The sequence below is a fragment of the Carassius auratus genome, unplaced genomic scaffold (genome assembly GCF_003368295.1).
Source record: "Carassius auratus strain Wakin unplaced genomic scaffold, ASM336829v1 scaf_tig00003484, whole genome shotgun sequence".
Classification (NCBI taxonomy): Eukaryota; Metazoa; Chordata; class Actinopteri; order Cypriniformes; family Cyprinidae; genus Carassius; species Carassius auratus.
Window position 1 is genome coordinate 40,229 of NW_020523525.1, and position 20,582 is coordinate 60,810.

Sequence of the window (20,582 nt, forward strand, 5' to 3'; positions counted from 1 at the left end):
TGTGCTGTGCAAGTTTAGGAAAACCAGTCTATGCATTGCCTTCCTTTTGATGCCAAATTTGGGAAAGAGTGAATGAACTTTATTTTTAATGAAGTTCTAGACCACGTCACTAGCCAGTCATAGTAGTGGGTGTTTACTTCCGAGTCTATAATCCACCACGCATATAAAACAGAACAGAATATAGCTTATTACTTCTAAATTATGATATATAAAATTCTTGATAACATTATAAGTGGACCTCAGTGAACAGTAAAAAAAAACAAAAAAACAAAGGCAGTTCATGACCCCTTTATATTAAGATTCAGCATTAACTGGTGTTTAGGAGCCTTCATGTTTACTGCTTGTCCTCTTGGAGGGTTTCCATGGCGGAGCTATTTATTTGACGACCGCACTGAAATATTGATGGCTATGGAAATGAGTGTGGCCTGTTGGCTTGGCTGTCCCTGGCATTTCCCCGCATAGAATGATTCCTAATGTTCCAATAGATAAATAAATGACTAGTGTGAGCCCTGCTCATGAATATAAATATGGAGCTGTGTCCATTTCTTAGGCGAGTGTCCAGCTCTCTTCTCCTCCAGCTGTTCTGTCGCCACAAGTCTGCACCCTTGAAATCCAATATCATAATCTTTTCCTCATTTACTGCTGACAGGTCATTACAACCTTTGATTTACCCAAGTCCAGTGGTGTCACAGGCAAAAGTGTCCGCTTTAACCAGATTTATTGGCTGTGGTGTCCGAAGATTTATTTTGAGGATGACCTCTGAGTCATTTTTAATGGAACACAGCAGGGGGTAATACTGTTTGGCTCAATGTTTTATGAAGGGCTGAAGGTGAACATTTATTTACCTTTAATCACACTACACTGATGCATGATACTTTGCTGCTGGTTACTTTGTTGTTTCCATAATTGTTTAATTTTAAAGTTACAAGCTCATTTTAAGAGCAAATTTACCCCAAAATGTTGTTTCAAACATGTATTTTTTAATAATAATTTTTTACGATATTACAGTATACATGTCTTCCTGTGGACGTTAGAATGTTGACACTGAAAATAATTTACTGGTGATCAGGGGCTGTTAAGCTTCAAAAATGGCAATAAAATCACTATAAAAGTGGCAAAGTAATATGATTGCTTGTTAAGTTGTTATCAGTGTAGTTATTGTTAAATAAAACGAAAACTATTAAAATAATTAATGTGATAAAGCTGCAATAGAAATAAAATCTTAGATAAAAAAACTAATAATAAACTAACTAAAAATGAGAACTGTCACCTTAGCAACTTGCAGAAATAAAATGTTTAAGTTGAATTACCAAAATTACATTAGCAAATTAAAAACTGAAATAGAATAAATTAAAGCTAATAGAAATATTTACAAAAATAAAATAAAACTGAAAAAAGCACAAAATTAATAAAACTAATAACTAAAATAAAAAATTAAAATATTAATTTCAAAATATTCATAAATAGTATGTATATTAGTATTGAACAATTACTATAATAACAAATTAGAGTTGATAAATCCTGCCTTAGCAACAAACTTGAACAGCCGAAATTACTAACAGAAATAAAGAATAAATTAAAGCTTAATATGAATATGTATTAAAAACAATTCTAAACCACATAACAATATATATATCTGGAAAGTATGATAATTTACTGTACATGTACTCAATACTTGGTAGGGGCTCCTTTTGCTTTAATTACTGCCTCAATTGGCAGATGCCAAATCCTGCTGGAAAATTAAATCAGCATCTTCAAAAAGTTGGTCAGCAGAAGGAAGCATGCAATGCTCAAAAATTTCTTCGTAAACGAGTGCAGTGACGTCCTTGACACTCAGTCCATTCCTTGTGAAGTTCACTCAAATTATTGAATCGATTTTGATTAACAATCCTCAGAAGGCTGCAGTTTTCTCAGTTGGTTGTGCATCTTTTGCTTCCACACTTTTTCCTTCCTCTCAACTTTGTGTTAACATGCTTGGATACAGCACTCTGTGAACAGCCAGCTTCATTGGAAATGAATGTTTTTGGCTTACCCTCCTTGTGAAGGCTGTCAATGATTGCCTGCTGGACAACTGTCAGATCAACAGTCTTCCCCATGATTGTGTAGCCTAGTGAACCAAACTGAGATACCATTTTGAAGGCTTAGGAAACCTTTGCATGTGTTTTTAGTTGATTAGCTGATTGGCATGTCACCATATTCTAATTTGTTGAGATGTGAGCCAAAAACATCACAATTAAAAGATCCAGACTTGAACTATTTTAGTCTGTGTGTGCATTGAATTTATTTAATACACGAGTTTCACAATTTGAGTTGAATTACTGAAATAAATGAACTTTTCCATGACGTTCTAATTTATTGAGATGCTGTATATTGCTGTATATTTATTGAGACCTGTATATTGTAATGCATCTATATGCATCAAATCAGTTTTGACAACGATGCCAAATGTCATTGATTCTCATGTGACATGCAACTGATCGCAACATCACATTTTTAATATGAGCATATTTTATGATGCTTTGCCATCATTTTTGGTCAGCCTTCACATTCATTACATGAAAATGAAAAACATGAATTCCTAACTTGAAAAAAATAATGATTTGGAAAGGCTTATAAGTAAATGATGACAGAAATGTCATTTATCCCTTTAAAATGTAACCAAAGGTTTAGAATAGCAAATTTGAATGCCTCTCTCTTGTCATGACCTATGAACACACAGCATACCACTATCATGATGGTCTCAGGTGAACGACTGGTGGTCTACATGTGTGACAACTGCTGTGGCACTCTGAAAGCAAAACATGTGTCTTGCACATGAGCACTTGTTCACGGTGTCTCCTATCTGACATATTTGCAGCGCTTTGCCTCTGCCCATAAGTTAAGTAATGTTATAATGTGATTAAGTGACAGTGTTCCTATCATAGACCATCTATGATATATTCAGCTTGTGCTAAAATAAGTCAGATATTTTCGGAGTAGAGTCACATGTACTGTTAATCCATCACTGAAAAATTAGTAATCTAGGTCAAACCAAACAGGGGTTTAATTAGTTACAATAGCCCCCCTATGAGTGTGTGACTGCTGCTCATTGCTGGCAACCAACTCAAAGACATGCTAAGCTCTGACACACCAAAAGTAGTCATGTGTAAGAACTGAGAATGCGTGCGAATATATGTGTATGTATGGTGTGTATTTTGATACCGTGCTGCGTGTTTCTGAGCTGAAATGCCAGGCTTGTATCACCTTTCACTCTTGGGCCTCATATCCCAAGTGGGATGTTAACCAGCCACATTAGACACTTGCTAGCATGCTGCCGTGCCGAGGAGAGACGGGACGCCTGTGCTATGCTATACCTGCACTCATACATGCTGTACGAATGGATAAATCAGTGCTTTGCTTTACAAGGAGTATGGGTCGCTGATTCTTAATGATATGTCTTTCAGGACTGTGTGACATCAAGACACCACAAGAAGGAGAGATCTTCAACATGAACACAGGTGAGTTTAAGTTTCAGTTTACACGGCTTAAATGATTTAAAGCAAATTAAAGAAATTTAAAACATGTGTCATGGTTTTGGACATGGTAGCATGATAATAGAGTGTAAACAAGTACAGTTGTAGTATGTTGTTCTTTAAAGTACCATGGAGTAACACACAAATGCCAGTGATAGGAATAGAGTAATCATTACCTACCATAATATACACTACCGTTCAAAGGTTTGAGTTTTTTAAGTCTCTTACGTTGACCAAGGCTGCATTTATTTAACAGTAAAACAGTAATATTTTCTTCAGGGTCACATGATCCTTCAGAAATGATTCTAATATGCTGATTTGCTGCTCAAGAAACATTTCTCATTATTATCAGCCATAAAACAGATGTGCTGCTTAATATTTTTGTGCAAACCATACAGTAGTATGCTGTTTTTCAGAATGATTTGATAAATAGAAAATTCAAAAGAATTGCATTAATTTGAAATGGAATTCTTTTGTAACATTATAAATAGCTCTTATTGTCCCTTTTTAATGGCAGTGTTTATCCAAACATTATGGTATTTCCACCTGACATCATCAGATCTTAATGATACTGTTGCACTAATAGCACATTAATTTTTGTACGGAAATAACTAGATCCTCAGGCATTCCAGATACGTTTCCTTGCAGCTGTGCACATCTGAGGCTGCTTCCACATAGACAGGTAAAATGTACTGTAAAAAAAAAAAAAAAAAAAAATATATATATATAGCTAAAAGCTAGAGATTTCTTGAATCACAGCTAAATAAATAGGCAGCATTTCAGCTGGAATCCATCCATACATCTATTGATTTTTAATATGGATCTGAAGTTCTGAGAAATTTTGATACATTCCTGTGATAATGACTTCATTACGGAAATTTCAAGAATATTGCAACACATACAGAAGCCCACATAGTGCCATTAATTCCGAGTAAAAAGTGTTTCTGCAGTTTTGAGAAAACACTAGAAAAAAAATAACAGAAATGTGTGGCTTTAGATAACTCTGTTATTAATTATACATTTATGTAATGTAGAATCTTGAATCTAATTAAATATAATTTAATGGATTAATATACTTGGTGACCGAATGGTCCACAGACGTATATTTGAGAGCAAACAAGAGGGAATTATCTGCCTATCAGCCACAGCAGCATTTACAAACAAGTAACAAGGTAAACAGTTTTACTAATCAAGTATTGCGAGGCAGAAAGGAGTAAACATGTGCCTTTCCCTTTACGCTGGCCCGACAGGACTTGTTTTTGTAGGGCAGAGCATGTGATTTTGTATTCGTCTCAGACTCAGAGATACTGAGAAAAGCTGTGCAGGGGGTGTTCTTATTTCTTGGCTGGCTTTCTCAGAGAACTCTGTCTTTTCAGAGTCTGACAAAGATTCTGGCATGCAAACTCCCTTTTTGACATCCAGAGGTATAGCAGTCAAGGAAAAGGAAAGCCATCTGACTACATCTGGCAGTGCCAACATGCCACCCTGTCAATCCACAAAATAGTCTCGTAGTGCCCTCACTTTTAGGTTCTGCTTTCAGTTGTGGCAACCTTGGATGCCACGAATTCTTAGAAACCACTTCCAGCTAATACACAATAAGATTTCTGCCACATGTTTGATGTGTTGATATTTCTTTTCTGCATATAATTATTCTGTTATTCTGATAAGCTGTACTCTGCTATAAGCACACTTGTGGTCATAAGATTTGTTAATGTTTTTGAAAAAAAAAAAACTCTTATGCTCACCAAGGCTGCATTTATGTTATCAAAAATATAGTAAAAACAGTAATATTGCGAGAAATTATTTTACACAACTGTTTTCTATTTGAATATACTTCAACATTTTATTCCTGTGATGCGCAGCTGAATTTCCAGCATCATTACTCCAGTCTTCAATGTCACATGATCCTTCAGAAATTATTCTGATATGCTGATTTGGAGAAACATTTCTCACAATGTTGAAAATACTTGTGCTGCTTAATATTTATGTGGAAACATGATACATTTACATGATAGGTTAATCATTAGATCAAAATATTTTTTTTTAATTTGAAGTATTATTTTTTATTATTTTCACACACACACAAAAAAAAACGAAAAGAAACTTACATGACCTCACCTTTTTTTTAAATGAAAGGTAAAATATCAGTGAATTTTACATTTTAAATTTTTAAAAGTCACAGAAATGTTATGTACATTTCTATAGTCTGTACTGTGTACATTTTTGTGCATGCTTAGTTTTAAACCATTTCATCTGCTGGCAGTTGCAGTTTGTTAGTGCAGCCTCCAGTAATTACTAACTACTGGAAAACTCAAATGGAAAGACAGGCATGGAAAAATCATGAAATTCATAGGTCAAAAGGTGTGGGAACCCTCTACAGTGACTAAAAAAGCAGTTTAAAAAGTTACATTCACCCATCACGCAAAAAAAATAAAATAAAAAATCCATCCTGGCATGCTGTGAAATAATTCTGTAATGTATATTGTTGTATTGCTGAGACGTTTCACATTGCTCTGCTTGCTGAGTCACAGTTATCTTGCCGTGCAGCAGTACTGATGCTTGTGCATTTGTGTTTGCATGTGCTACTGCGCTTTTCACAGACAGTGGAGGACATGTCCGCAAAAGTGCCACGCTTTCACTCACTCTAACCCCCATGAAGAGAATACAGAGCTCACCAAACCTATACACGCTCACAGGTATCAAGAATCAGATCACACTTAAACTACAATAATGCATGAAACATTTGACAACTAGTGGCTTGAAAACCAACAGATTGTTCATATTCGTATTAGCCTGTTAATCGTAAGCAGTGGAGTATATCCTCTGATCTGACGACATTGCTGCTGGTGTTAAATGTGATGGTGTCTTTCCTCAGCCTGCACCGTGAGCAGGAATTCCTCTTCACTGCACTCAGCGTCACTCATTCCACATCTGTGTTTTGTCTCTCTGCATCTCATGTCCTACCACAGCCTTCCTCCTCACTGTCTTTCTTTCTCTCTCTCTCCTACTCTTGCTCGCCATCTCATTATTGTGCTCGCAGCTCCTTAAGGAATGTTTGAGAGCGGTAGCTCTCCTTTCCTTTGCTTAAAGGGAAAAAGCAGCTCACAAGTGGCGAGATTGTTGCCATAGTTGTGGACTTCCATGGCAACAATTGTATAGCTGAGGCTTTTCCCCCGTCTCTCTCGGCACAGTTTCCTCTGGGAGTGACCCTTTTTGTTTGAGCAGTCTCATGGACTATGACCTCACACACACATATTCTCCATTGTTGAATTAGTGTGCGGGCGGTTGAGGTGCTGCAGGAGCGAGCTAACCGAACAAACACCACTCGTTTAGGACAGAGTTAGTCCACTGTTCATTTAGCACTGTTTCATGAGCCAAAGGTTATTACATCAATGAAATCGAAAGGATGCTTTTTTTTGTTTTTTTCAGCCTTTTCACTTTTATCAAGTGTTTATTTAAGACAAAAGTATGTAAACAGAATTTCTGAATTTGGTTTTTGCAAGATGTTCTCCGTAAAATGTTTAGGGGAAACTCCATTATACATGTACTATATATAACTTTCTCACTTTACCTATCAGTGTTTCTTCCTGCTGTCATATATGTTTCTGTCTTTCATTCACCTGTTGTTTTAAAATCTGAAGCAGTGGTTTGGAATACATTAAGGATGCAATTTATGCACACACAGTCCACTAAAAACATGAATCACTAATGAGTGAATATATTATACCTAATTTGCATTTGGTACTGTGTGAAAGTAGATCCATTGCTAGTGTTTAACAGAGTTTTCTTATCTTATTTTAACCCATGCAGACTCTGAATCACAATCTAAAGATTCAGGTAAGCAGGTTTTATGTATAAAATAAAGACATATACTTTGATTTCTCTTCATTGATCAGTAGTGGCATTCTGTGGTCATATTGTTTTGTTGTTTATATATGAATATGAAGCACTCTTTCAAGTGTTTTGTTTGTCTGTTGTCAGATTTGCGGAGGCCCGGCAGCAGCACCAGTGATGTTCTGAGAAACGGTGACGTGTGTTCTTCTTCTCTGGCAGCTAAAGGTTACAGAAGTGTCCGGCCCAACTTTCAGGATAAAAAGTCTCCCACACCAGTACGTTCTGCTGTTTACTTCACTCATGTGTTTTTCTCATCCCTACTGTTTGTTGCTGGAGGTTTTCCTTCCTCAGGAAATGTCTGGGGAAGCCCATTCGACAGGTTTTATTCATGACATTTTTAACTGTACCAGTCACACCCATTTCTAGTGTTTAAAAACTGAGCCCAAAGCAAAGCTCTCGACTGTGATTGAAGGACTCTCTGTACTGGTCATCATAACAAATACAGAACACTTCTGTTTCCTATTATACTATTGTGTTTTTAAAAAGCATTAGAGGCACTATACTTTACATACTTTAGAACTGTGCATGCATTAAACACTGTTACATTAGTTACTGTGAGAAATAAAAACAAAGTTTACCAATAAATATTTGGACCCAAACAATTTAGTCCCTAACAGTATCTGACCCATGCTCTAATATCCCAATGCCTACTCTCCTCAATCAGGGACAAGAACATAGTGTCCACTCCCACAGACTGCTGTCCACAGTGGACCAAACCTCATGTTCTTCACAAGCAGAGCAGCCCTTCTTACACCCTTCATCTAGGGAGCTGGAGAGACAAGTAGCTTCCCTCTCCATCCGCATTAACCCTAGGCCTGAGATATCAGGACGGCACACCCAGACACTGTCTCTGAGACCCCCTACCCCTCCTAAAAGGATGGACCTCCCGGATAGCCGCTCGCACCCTTGCCCTCCACTGCCATCTGCAGCCCCACTAGTGGTATATGTCACGGATTTCATAACCACATATGCATTAGTGTAATAACAGCCTCCCTTACGCCATGCTGTGCCTTAGCAAACATAACTAATCCTGTTTTTGTTTTGATTTTCATTTTGCTGATTAACAATCAGGCTCATGTCATTGTAAAATTAGATAATCCTTTTTTTATGGACCTGAATCACTTTCCAGACACCATTTATTCAGCTAACTGTACAGTATTTGGCTAAAATAAACACTACCATCCAAGAAGTTTGGAGTCAGCATTTTATCCCCCCTTCTTTTCTGCATTCTGCATTAATTCGATTTAAAGTAAAGACCATAAAGACATTTAAAATGTAACAAAAGATTTGTTTCAAATAAATGCTATTTTTTCATTCTTTTTAGTAATCCAAAATTTAAAAAAAAAGCTCTAAAGCAGAATAGAATGATTTCTTGAGGATCACGTGAGACTGAAGACTGGGGGTAATGATGCTGAAAATCCAGCTTTGTGTCTCTGGAATAAATTACATGTTAAAATATATTAAAAGAGTAAACACTTATTTTTTACTGTAATAATATTTTACAAAATTACTTAAATCTTACTGACTTCAAACTTTTGAATGGTAGTGTAAGGTAGAATGTACAATATATTATTTTTGCATATACATATTTTCTACCGCATTATGACCTTTATGCAGTTCTGAATGATCTGTTTTATGATTATGCTCAAATGCAACATTGGAATAGGATATTGATCTCATAACTGTAACTCCTCCATCCTCTCTAACGCACAGTCGTCTGCAGCATCACATCTCTACGTCTCTCACAGCCGCTGTGCTCTACTGCTGAATCTCACCTGTGCTACTCTCCTCTCTGTCATTCAGCCTGAGGCGCCAGTCCTCCTCAAACAAACACTGACCTCACAGTCACCACCTAACCGGTTCAGACTCTCCCTCGACTTCATCAGAGCTGACCTTCACCCCGAGACCCCTTCTCCAGGCCCTCCCTCTCCCGGCTCGGAGCCTCCGCTGGGGCAGAGCCGCTGCTCTTCCTGCACTCAGAGCGAAGCGTCCACAGCGGTGCTGGAGGAGTTGAGGGTGTGTGGACTAGGCCCAGAGGGTGGCTCTCGTACCCCTTCTCCAACCCTCAGCCCGATGAGTGCGGTCACAGTCAACATGGGGTTACACTCCCCTCCAGCTAGCACCGCTCATGTAACTATTCACCGGCAGTTCCACACTCTTGTCACGTCTGTTACTTACTGCTTCTTTCTTTGTCAGTTTTCATAAGGATTCCGACGGTACCTCTGTTTCTAAAGGGGCCATATTCAACTTTTTTGTGTATTATTTCAAAAGTTTGGGGTCAGGCAGACTTTTCTGAAAAAAATCAGTACTCTATCAGCAACGCTGCAAGGAAACCGATCAAAATTGACAGTAAAGAAAAAATATTCATATTTCAAAAATGCTTTTCTTTTAATTATCAAAGAATTCTGAAAATAAATTACAGTTTTTTCATGATATGTCCCCTTTAATTGCACAGTCCAATTTTCTTTTCCTTTTATTATCTCTTCTTTTCTTCTCTTTTATCAGTTTCACAACTTATTGTTTATTGTTTGTAATTTGGTTTCATTGTTCTTCATTTCTAGAGGCTGGATACAGACACCAATATCACTTGTCCATTGTTCACATTTAACAGTTTCACTACTTCTTCTCTGTGTAACATCTGGGATTATACCAATACTAACATATTTTATAAATTCACATCAAATCAGGGGTCTTCACTAACACCTTTTTCCATACAAAGCATCTGAAATATTATGCTGAAAGTCTGAGTCTCTGCCACAAACTTAATGTGGAGAACACGAACACGGTTTTGTTGAGACTTCTTGTATTGTTCCTGTGGTATCTCTTTCGGTATACTAACACTTAATACTAATACTTGTTTGTCCTGGAAATAAATAAATCTAAATACTGAAAGCCATTTTACTAAAATACACTGTTGTTTTTATCTTCCCAGTGGTTGGGCACTGTATTTTGTATGTTTATTTTACTAGCTTTTCTTTTTTCTTTTTCTTTTTTTTCATTGTTTGTTGTTCTGTTCTTTATCCTCTGTCAACTTTCATTAAGGCTAACAGATGTCATCTGTGACACAAGAGTCCAATCTCAATGTAATTTATTATGCCTAAAGATGTTTGTTCAGTTAACAGGATCTTTGTGTTGTGTTACACAGGGCCAGATGACTATGAACGGGGGTCTGAGTGTGCCAGCAAGTCCTCGTAGTCACTTCCAAAGACCCTTCTCTCCGTCAACATACCCCCCTCCTCCTTCACTGAGCCCTAGTATTACAGCCATGCAGCAGGTTAGAAGCACTGGTGAGTACTGAAGCTAATCTATCACTTCCACATGCTCTTGAGTGAATGACGTTCATCGTCAATATTGATTTCTTCAGAAAAGAACAAGGAAACAGAATTGGGTAATTGTATCTCAGTTTGTACTGTGTCTATTTAACTACAGGCTACAGGCTGTAAAAAGTTTTTATTTACATAATATATATATATATATATATATGTGTGTGTGTGTGTGTGTGTGTGTGTGTGTACTATGTATATATGTATATAATGTATATGTACACATACACACATGCAAACACACACACACACACATATATATATACAGTATTGTTCAAAATAATAGCAGTACAATGTGACTAACCAGAATAATCAAGGTTTTTCGTATATTTTTTTATTGCTACGTGGCAAACAAGTTACAAGTAGGTTCAGTAGATTCTCAGAAAACAAATGAGACCCAGCATTCATGATATGCACGCTCTTAAGGCTGTGCAATTGGGCAATTAGTTGAAAGGGGTGTGTTCAAAAAAATAGCAGTGTGGCATTCAATCACTGAGGTCATCAATTTTGTGAAGAAACAGGTGTGAATCAGGTGGCCCCTATTTAAGGATGAAGCCAACACTTGTTGAACATGCATTTGAAAGCTGAGGAAAATGGGTCGTTCAAGACATTGTTCAGAAGAACAGCGTACTTTGATTAAAAAGTTGATTAGAGAGGGGAAAACCTATAAAGAGGTGCAAAAAATGATAGGCTGTTCAGCTAAAATGATCTCCAATGCCTTAAAATGGAGAGCAAAACCAGAGAGACGTGGAAGAAAACGGAAGACAACCATCAAAATGGATAGAAGAATAACCAGAATGGCAAAGGCTCAGCCAATGATCACCTCCAGGATGATCAAAGACAGTCTGGAGTTACCTGTAAGTACTGTGACAGTTAGAAGACGTCTGTGTGAAGCTAATCTATTTTCAAGAATCCCCCGCAAAGTCCCTCTGTTAAAAAAAAGGCATGTGCAGAAGAGGTTACAATTTGCCAAAGAACACATCAACTGGCCTAAAGAGAAATGGAGGAACATTTTGTGGACTGATGAGAGTAAAATTGTTCTTTTTGGGTCCAAGGGCCACAGGCAGTTTGTGAGACGACCCCCAAACTCTGAATTCAAGCCACAGTACACAGTGAAGACAGTGAAGCATGGAGGTGCAAGCATCATGATATGGGCATGTTTCTCCTACTATGGTGTTGGGCCTATTTATCGCATACCAGGGATCATGGATCAGTTTGCATATGTTAAAATACTTGAAGAGGTCATGTTGCCCTATGCTGAAGAGGACATGCCCTTGAAATGGTTGTTTCAACAAGACAATGACCCAAAACACACTAGTAAACGGGCAAAGTCTTGGTTCCAAACCAACAAAATTTATGTTATGGAGTGGCCAGCCCAATCTCCAGACCTTAATCCAATTGAGAACTTGTGGGGTGATATCAAAAATGCTGTTTCTGAAGCAAAACCAAGAAATGTGAATGAATTGTGGAATGTTGTTAAAGAATCATGGAGTGGAATAACAGCTGAGAGGTGCCACAAGTTGGTTGACTCCATGCCACACAGATGTCAAGCAGTTTTAAAAAACTGTGGTCATACAACTAAATATTAGTTTAGTGATTCACAGGATTGCTAAATCCCAGAAAAAAAAAATGTTTGTACAAAATAGTTTTGAGTTTGTACAGTCAAAGGTAGACACTGCTATTTTTTTGAACACACCCCTTTCAACTAATTGCCCAATTGCACAGCCTTAAGAGCGTGCATATCATGAATGCTGGGTCTTGTTTGTTTTCTGACAATCTACTGAACCTACTGGTAACTTGTTTGCCACGTAGCAATAAAAAATATACTAAAAACCTTGATTATTCTGGTTAGTCACATTGTACTGCTATTATTTTGAACAATACTGTATATATATATATATATATATACAATTAAATATATAATAATATATATATATATATATATATATATATATATAATAAATTTAATAATATAATTATTAAATATTTTTATGTGTATTTATATATATATACATAATAAATATACACAGTACACACACACATATATTATGTAAACATAAGCTTTTATTTTGGATGCAATTAATTGCAATTAATCATTTGACAGCAAATACAGTACACACATATATTATGTAAACCCAAACGTTCATATATAAAAAACTACAAACTTCTCTCGAATAGTGAAAAATAAGTAATAGATCTGGAAAAAAAGTTATTTTTCCAAATATTTTTTTCTTCTTTAAATAACCCTGATACTGATTAATAGAATCCCCCAAATTTCCCCTGCTGCTCATTGCAAATCTTTTTAGTAAATCAAAAATGAATCATGGTGTTCTGATTCATGAACAGCGGACTTCATAAGCCAGTCCAAATATATATATTTGTAATTTATTTTTTTAGTAAACCAGTGTTGCCTGAAGCATTTATTTATTTTTAATAAAAGTTAAATAATACTCAATTCTTAGTTTTAATCAGTCTGAAACACAGAATTAGCAGAGAAAACATTTATCTTACATGTTAACAAAATTAACATCTTAACTGAAATATAGCAAATCAAAATCTAATAGAGTTTGTAAATCAGAATCAAATGAGGGAGTCTGCATTGATACTCATAGCCATAATAAGTGTGAACATGGCTTTTTAAATCTACCTGTCCTGGAAATATCTGTACAGCGAAGTGTATGTCTTAAGCGTGGCAGTTCTCCCTGGTCACTGGAGTGATGTGCCAGACTCTAATGAAGTACTAATGCGTAAGTAAACGTAGTGCATTTTTACCGCCCCTGTGACACTAAGCGTATCTCAACTGGTCCGTTCTGAGTGTGCACCCACGATCTCTCTAATCCCAAGTGGTAAATGCCTGGGATTAAGCTCAAATCTGAGCACCGGAGTGGTTGAGGTGAGGGAGGAGCTGAGACACTGGGATTAGAGCGTCTGTGTGCGCGAGGCTGGCCTTTGTCTCCCAACCAGAGCCCATTCTGCTGTTTTTCACCAAAATGCTTCAGTCTGAATGCCTGTGCATACCAGAGAACTCAGGAGTGGAGAACTGCTTTCTGTGTTTATTATTTTATGTCGGAATACTGGAATCAACATATTTATGGATTATTTCTCCTGATTTGGAATTACAGTCTGCACTGCATCCCTGACCTGGCTGTATTTCTCAGTTACTGACATGGGAATGTTGGTTAGTTCTATGGGAATTACTAAAAACACACCCCCCCAAACCTGACCCTGTCTTCCCCCCATCAGCCTCTGAGTCTAGCAATCCTATCTACGCCAACGTGGATCCTCCCGCACAAGCGCCACAGACTGACAGGAAAGAAACAACAGGGAAAGCTCCGCTCTATACTGGCATCGGTCCCGTGGATGAGTCTGGGATTCCCGTTGCCATACGGACGGTGAGTGAATGCTCTTCCAGGATGTTAATCTTTTGTTTCCATATTTACACTGTGCAGCTCAGAATAAATAAAAGTCCTTTGGTATTACTGTATACATTTTTGTCGTGCTCTTAAGTCACAGAAGCAAATTATTAAGCAATTTATAGTTTCTTTAACTGTGTGCGTTTATGGTGGAATGCACACAGTTATCAAATATGAATGATGAATGCATGGCAGAAAGTTTACGATACAGTTTTTATGTGTTATTTTTCTAATGAAAAGGACTTTGAAATCTGTTAGTTTTATTATAAATAAACCTCTGGCACATAAAAAAACACCCACATGTTACTTGAGAACTTCCTACTGTAACAACTACAGGCTTATCAACAACATAAAAATGCAATAAACAAGCTTAGCATTCATTTTGAGAAAGCTCCCTGGCTCTTTATTGGCTCTAGAGACATTGTCGGAAGTGCATACCTATAATTGTTAATTCCAGAATTAATCTTCAGTCGGTCTCTGGTCACATGGGACGAGCTGTTTTGATTTGTGCGCTAAATTGCATTTTCCCACACAGAGTTTTATTTAGCCTTAGGGAAACAGGGGCAGCTGTGCTCAGCATCATTGATGGGCCAGCAGACAGACAGTGATGTGTTTGTCTCTGCTTAACGTGGAGAGGCCAGTTGCATCAGCATTTCTATAGGAGCCTTTTGCATCCAGAGTTTTGGACTCAAAGTCATGGAGCACATTCGGGTTGCTATTTGTTTTCTAAACTTTGCTTCTGGACCTTGGAATCTTAATCTGTAAGAGCTGGGAAAGCCTGTAATCTAAAAATGCTTGCTTTATGTGTTGTTTTAGACTGTCGACAGGCCAAAAGACTGGTACAAAACCATGTTCAAACAGATTCATGTGGTGCCTAAACCAGGTAAGACCGGATTTTTTATATCTACCACCATTACATTAAAAATGTATGCTGATATTAAGAAATCATAAGCCCTAAGAAGAAGAAAAAAGCCTATTATGTGGTTATTGGAAGGAATTTTCTAGTTAAACACTCGCATACCAAACTTATTTTAAGTTCAGTTTCTTCTATTTAGATTTTAAAGCTATTTTTACACCCCTTAAAATGGACAGAAAATATTTTTGCAAACTATTATAGTTTGTGTTAGTTTGTAGTTTATTACTTTACGCAAACAGATAATTACAGGTTGGTTTTATGAATGCCAGGAATACACAGAATCTCCCTGTATTTACTGTGTGATAATAGACCTTTAATGCACTTTTTTGCAGAGAAGTACAACCTAAAGAGAAGTGACAATAAAAGAGTTTTACTCAGCAGGTTGTGGATTACAAGTGCGTTCATTACTGTCAGGGGGTTTGCCTGAGAGATTACAGGGGTCACAGGATCAAACCCTTCATTTCGCATCTTATTATGTCTTTTTAATTGTCTTACTCCCACATCCTGCTTACAAATGAGTTTGTTTACATTATTAGGTTTAAAGCACTCTGTATGCAGTTCCTGTTTGTGATATATATAATCCATACTAATCATGTTTGCTTATTTGTTTTCATAGATAACGAGTGGTCTGGGTCCCGTACTGCCACAGATCCTGTCACAAGTACTGGCACAGCTATTTCCAAACAAGGTCTCTCTTTGATTCAATATTACTTTATTTATACTATTGGTTTATACTAGTATAAACCAATAGGAATATTAATAATTAGCTTTTTTGGGGGGACACTTTATTTTAGTATCCTTGTTACACATTACAGATCTGCTGGCCAAGTTTAGAGTAATGTTTTATAAGTCTCTTATTCTTACAAAGGTTGCATTTATTTGATAAAGTATCATTTCAAGTTTTTAAGCATTTTTATATCAAAGTGTATACACTTGCAAATAAATACAGCCTTGGTAATAGAAAACTTAAAATATTGTCTAATATTGTAAACTATTATTACAATTTAAAATAACAATTTTAATAAAATTTGATATATTTTTTAAATGTTATTTATTCCTGTAATGTCAAAGCTGAATTTTCAGGATCATTACTCCAGCCTTCAGTGTCATATTACCCTTCAGAAATCATTCTAATATGTGACCCTGGAGCACAAAATCAGTCATAAGTAGCACGGGTATATTTGTAGCAAAAGCCAACAATACATTGAATGGGCCAGAATTATTATTATTTTATTTTTTTTTGACAAAAACCATTAGGATATTAAGTAAAGATCATGTTCCATGAAGATATTCTGTGAATTTCCTACCATAAATATATTATTTATATGAGCATTGAGAATAGCTGGATGGCTGAAACGTCTGCTCTTGCTCAAATAAATGACTGATTCTTTTTGTTAAAGACTTTGTCTAGTTTTTCAGAGTACGAACCATCTACAGTCTCTTCTACCATAAATATATCAAAACTTTATTTTGATTAGTAATATGCATTGCTAAGAACTTCATTTGCACAACTTTTTTTTTTTTCATATTTTCAAAAGTTTTATCTCAGCCAAATACATCAGTGGATAGCTTATTTATTCAGCTTTCAGATTATGTATAAATCTCAATTTTTTTTTTAAATGGACCCGTACTACTGGTTTTGTTGTCCACGGTAACATATGTCCCAAAAAAAGTGTAAACACTGTAAAATGTACTGTATTCATTTGGAGGAAATATTTAGTATTGTTTAATATTATTTATGCATTTATTTATTCCATTTAGTATTATATATTTGTTACAGTATATCATGTGTTTCATTTGTTTCAGATAAGCATGCGGCACCTAATGCTGTTCAGGCCCATCCTGCACCTAAAACCAGCACCTACCGGCCCATCACCAAGAGTGTCTCTGATAACGGCGGATACGGTTTCAGGGTGCCTGCCTCCTCTTCTGTCCCTACCCCTCTGCCCACATCAGCATCCACACAGCAGAGATCCAGTGAAAGGGAGCACACTGACATGTGAGAATCACCCATCCATGCTTATAATATGAAAGCAATACTTCTCAGGCAAACTTAATTTAAAGGATTTTCGGATGTGAAGACAGCCACTAAGTCCCAATTTTCAGGCACTGTTTGTTTTTCTCTGCATGTCTCTCAGGAATGAGTGGGGGCCTCCTGACAGAAAGGTGGACACACGGAAATACAGAGCAGAGCCGAGAAGCATCTTTGACTACGAGCCGGGAAAGTCGTCTATTATAGAGCAAGAGAGAGCGGTAGGTATTCAGTGACTTTTAAAGTTTAAAAATCGCAATGAACGAAATTAAACGAGCGTAGTTTTTAAAGTAACTTAATCATTTATGGTTTGTTTAAAGCTGGTTACACAACATGCATAAAATTTATGAGGCATTTTTACAATTTGTGTTTAGTATTTGGAGGCACAAACATATTGATCTTAGAATTAATGCCCATGGCTTTATGGGTATAGACAGATCGACTATCAGTCGGCGAGTCCTAGTGTCAGCAGCGCTGCAGAATGTTGATAGGCTAAACTGAGTTGTTCTTGTATATTAATAGAATTGTATTTACAATATATGTTGAAGATACACAGTGTGCTTTCTGTATTTGTCAAAAGAACCTCCACAAACATTTGCCCTAATTTGGCTGAAGTGCTTCAGTAAGCCTGTGCAGAGTCACTAAGTAGAGCAGATACATTGCGGGTCCATTAGAGCGTAATGTGGTCAAGGTCACTAATAAGGTTAGAGAAACCAATTTGCTCCTGCTAGAGCAGTTTGTCCTTGTACAGTGGGTGTTTGTTATGTGCCGCTGCCCTCTGCTGGATAGGAGTGGAAAATTAAAACCAGCCTTTGTGCTGTTGCTATTTCAACAAAGTAATACTAGTTTTGTGCTCTGCTGAACTTCACAGATCAACAGTGTTCCCTTATTTCTTGCCATTCCTCATTTTACATCTGTATCTGACTGTCACATTCGCATGATTACCTTGTTTCATCCCTTTCTTTCATCTTCTTCCCGCACTTGCTTTCGTTACCAACACCAGACAAGTAATTTAAAGCCAGAGGACATAGATTTAGAGAATGAGCCGTGGTATAAGTTCTTTGCTGAACTGGAGTTTGGGCGGCCGGTAAGTGTGGCTTCGGTTTGGTGCTGATGGCATGCCGTGATTTGTGATTGGTGTGGGGGTGGAAAGTCAGATACGTGCTGCACATGCTGTCGGCCTGTGGTGGACATGTCTGAAGTGACTGATTGGAATGAGTGGACAATTCTGGACACTGTAACACATGCGCTGGAGTGTGATGAATAACTAATATCAGGTTCTGTGTAAATGAGCCTTGCTTCCTCCAACTAGAATCTGTGTCTTTGCATTTCTGGCTTTGATTTGCACACTTTTGACTACTGTTGTGGATTAATTTGACCCTATTTGCATGACTTTACAAATGAGATTTTCACTCTTTGTGCAAGGTGTGTGTAGTTTAGTACTCTTTGGCTTGGCATGCTTTATGTTGTGTTTATGTAAAAGGAGCTGTACTGCAGAGTGTAGTGTTTTTGTTGCATATGTGCAACTTTAGTTTGTGATCGTCACATAGTCATGTTACTTTACTTTCTCCCTTGTTATGTCACCATTTCTCTGCCATTCTCTGTCCCACCTCTGGGTGAAGCCTCCAAAAAAACATCTTGATTACAATCCAGAGAGCTCTCCTCGATTCCGAGTGGAGGTAAAGAATGAATGAATGAGTGACTGATTAAATGATTAAAAGCTTCACTGACCAACTAGGAGAACAAAAGAGAGAAATTAACCAAAATAAGCTAGTGCCTGCCTTCTCAACCCATCCTCATTTAACATCACTTAGCTTCAATTCTGACACAAAGTCCATTGTTTTGAGTAGAGCAATGCACTCTTGAAATATGCCACAAATTGGACTACCGAACTGAGAAAATGAGTTTATGCAAAGAAGGATTACTTAGATATAGTCTGTTAAATATGTTAAGAAGTATTGATTTACATTTAGTGCAGCCTCCTGCTTCTTCTTTTTACAGAGGTGTTTTCCTTTACCACAGCTTTAAACACTCTTATACATGTAAATAATGTAAATCTGGTATAAGTATTATGTTTCTTTGCAAATATGTATAATAAATACATTTTAGCAAACACCTAATGCCATTTAAAAATTTTGATTGAATAGATACTTGCATGCACATTAGGATAACATGGTAAATTTGTGTTAAGAATTAATGATGATCCTATTTGATTATTAATATTAAAGTGTAAATACAACAAAGTTACAAAGGTAATTGCATGTGGGACATGTTATGTCCCATGTCTTAAATATGCATGTACACCTGCATTTGCTTCTCTTATCATAATAACATTTCTTTCTAGCATTACACCATTTATTTTTCGTCAGACAGAAGCACTTCCTCCTGGCTGTCATCTGCCGATTCTGTCCATGTGTTTGTAGTAGGTGAAGGATCTATGGACATGCCATCTACAGTATCACATTACATCTCCTCTTTCACTCACAGACTTTTTTCTGTCATTGTAAATATAGTTTGCTGGCTGTCAAAGGGAATAATTAATTTAGAATAAATTAATAGTGTCACTAAGTTGTTTTCACACCCGATTCAGAATTATGCAAATCAAGGGACATTGAATGCATATGTTTTTTCTATAATGATCTATGTTTATAATATTTACACAGAAAGGAGGCAAGATTGAAAGAGTGCATAATTCAGTGCATTTTGCCCATCAAGACATATGCACAGACATATACCACATGCTAGTGGTGCAGCTTTTTTGTGATTTTGTCCTAAAACATATATATTTTTTTTTTTGACCATTTGCACCCTGTGAATTTCTGTTTACCACCGTAAAGGAGAGAACGTAACTTAGAGGCCAGTGTAGTAACAGTTATGGCTTGAGGAATGCTTTAAATCCAAACAAAGAATTGCTAAAAATTTTGCAGCCCAATTTTAAGCCTGCTAGTGTCGTATCTGTCACTCAGAGCAGTATTTATGTTGACTAGATGTAAAAGTGCCACACTGAGGAGATATTCCCAGTACTGCATGCTTGGGCTACTTTTAAAGAGGGTTAAAAAAATGCGGGGGGCGTCTGCTGTTGGTCTGAAGAGCTGTTCCAGATAACACTGCTCAGAGCTTCAACAAACAGGAAGATGATTATCTACTCCAGCCATGCTTACAAGGAATTCCCTGCTTTGTTCGACATAGAAACTCTCGTAAGTGATCTAATGCATCTAGCTGTCCTGGGAATGGCTGGGTTTTCAAGGGACAGCTGGCCCATGGCACTTTGCCAGACATGGGAGTTTCACTGTTTTAACCATTGTTGGATTTGTGAAGGAGAGTGCTGGGTATCAAGGAAGTAAGTTTGGATAATAAGTAAAGAATTCACCCTGCTTTTTCTCCTTCATCTGTTGCAGACCTCCCTTTATCAGCCATCCATAGAGAGGAGCCTTGAAAGGCTCTCAAGGTAGGTTAACTTTTAATGCATTGAAATGATTTGAAGACAAACAA

General features: G+C 37.0%; 1 pseudogene; it reads left to right on the forward strand.

Annotated features, from left to right (window-relative positions):
* The first annotated feature begins 3,117 nt into the window (after window positions 1-3,117).
* The window catches only part of LOC113070209 (sorbin and SH3 domain-containing protein 2-like), a 31,583-nt pseudogene continuing 14,118 nt past the window's right edge, over window positions 3,118-20,582 (forward strand).